This window comes from Sinocyclocheilus rhinocerous, unplaced genomic scaffold, assembly GCF_001515625.1.
Source record: "Sinocyclocheilus rhinocerous isolate Xijiao unplaced genomic scaffold, SAMN03320098_v1.1 scaffold1182, whole genome shotgun sequence".
Lineage (NCBI taxonomy): Eukaryota > Metazoa > Chordata > Actinopteri > Cypriniformes > Cyprinidae > Sinocyclocheilus > Sinocyclocheilus rhinocerous.
Window position 1 is genome coordinate 1,172,372 of NW_015624203.1, and position 2,086 is coordinate 1,174,457.

Below are 2,086 nucleotides of genomic sequence, written 5' to 3' on the forward strand. Positions count from 1 at the left end.
CACACGTATATATTTAGGAAATATATACAATATATATTTATATTTATATGATATATGAATATATATATATACATGTAAATATATCTTAAATATATACATGTATGTGTGTGTATTTATATATATAGTACACACATATATTATGTAAACAAACTATACAAACTATAACGCCCACCACACACCACACACCAGCTTATTGGTGGAGAGGAGACAGAGTGATGAAGCCAATTAGCAGATATGGGGATTGTTAGGAGGCCATGATGATCAGAGGCCAATGGGCAAATTTGGCCAGGATGCCGAGGTCACACCTCTACTCTTTTCGAAAGACATCCTGGGATTTTTAATGACCACAGAGAGTCAGGACCTCGGTTTAACGTCTCATCCGAAGGACGGTGCTTGTTGACAGTATAGTGTCCCCGTCACAATACTGGGGCGTTAGGACCCACACAGACCACAGGGTGAGCACCCCCTGCTGGCCTCACTAACACCTCTTCCAGCAGCAACCTAGTTTTCCCAGGAGGTCTCCCATCCAGGTACTGACCAGGCTCAGCCCTGCTTAGCTTCAGTGGGCAACCAGTTTTGGGCTACAGGGCGATATGGCTGCCGGAGATGCTATTACATTTGCTATTACATATAGAATGCTATTACATTTAACTGAAAAGGTATGGCACTAACACGTCATGCTTTAATACATTTTTGTTCGTTTAAATTTATGAAGAAGCTGTTGTCAACTGTTGTAGCTTTGTTTTTAATCTTTTGCTCTTTTGCTGAAAAATAAGACATGCTACAACCTCAACCACTGACCACAGAAATACATAAAACCTCTGTTTACTCTTAAAATATTCTCACTGTCATGTACATTTATGTACTTTGCAGAAGCTGTCTTACCACTTACATGACAGCCACTGTGACTCTATGTTGTTTTATCCCCTATAAGAGTGATAGAGATGTAAGTGATATGCATAATGTTGTGTGACTGGTATGGATAAGACTCTGGCTCATGAAGCAGGAAATAAAAAGTTTGACAAAAGGTCACAGCTACATTCAGCAGAGAAATAAACAGCGTCAAATAAAAGAGAGGAGTCTCTTTCTTTGAAAGAAGCAGATGTTTTGAGTTAGCGTCAACTCAGCGTCCCTGTTTTGAGTGAATGGTAACCTTTGAATGACCTAAGTCTGAACTTTGCCCTGCAGCTGAGACTGTAGATGAGAGGTCTCAATGTGTTACAGATACAAACAGTGCTTCAGGGTGTCAAAAGGTCTGATTAATACTGGAGCTAAATGGAACTACCATCATCTCATCAAAATATTTGTTTGTAAAATGTCTCTCTAACCACCAACAAAGAAGAAAAGGCATGGAAAAAAAATTTTCAAGCGAAAATCTAATTAGAATCTGCTTTGAATGATCCAAATGGAATGATAACAATATGATTATATTTAGATTCCTCTCCAGGCTTGGAAGAGATTGCCTCCATATGCTCATCCCTGCTGTCATTTTGCCTCCTGTTTGCGTAGTGCCCTTAACCCAGGAATATACACTAATTCAAACGTTATGAAAATGCCCCACAACTCCAATGGGCAAAAAGTATAAGAATAAAAATCAAAATGAAGACACTCGCTGATAGCGTTGTTTATTTGCACACACAATCTGTTGTTTTAGCACCCAATTCACTATCAGAACTGACTTAAAGGTGACATATCATGAAAATCTGACTTTTAAGTGCTATAATCAGGACCCCGGTGCATCTACCAACCAAGGAATGAACAACGGGATATTTGTACTTACCATTTGTGCAACAGGATGCAGTGTTCAGTTAATACACACTAATTGTTTTCCTTGATTTTTCAGGATTAAAACACTTTGGCACAACACCTGGATGACAGTTTCAGACGTCTTCATTCACATTAATCTTTATTTCTTTAATGTACATCACCTTTATGTATTCATTTCTTAATGTAATCAACATTCATTTACTTTTCATATTATATTACTGTGATTAACCATTGTTAATGTTATTCTTATGTTGTGTTGTGTATTGTAATCTCAAAGATTTTTACATCACAAGACGATTTTGGTAAGCAGCAGTTGTAT

At 37.7% G+C, this 2,086-nt stretch overlaps 1 protein-coding gene across 1 annotated transcript in view; it reads right to left on the bottom strand.

The window, feature by feature from the left end:
* LOC107739155 (inactive tyrosine-protein kinase transmembrane receptor ROR1-like) overlaps positions 1-2,086 on the bottom strand; it is a 132,204-nt gene that overhangs the window by 2,223 nt on the left and 127,895 nt on the right. The window lies entirely within an intron of this gene.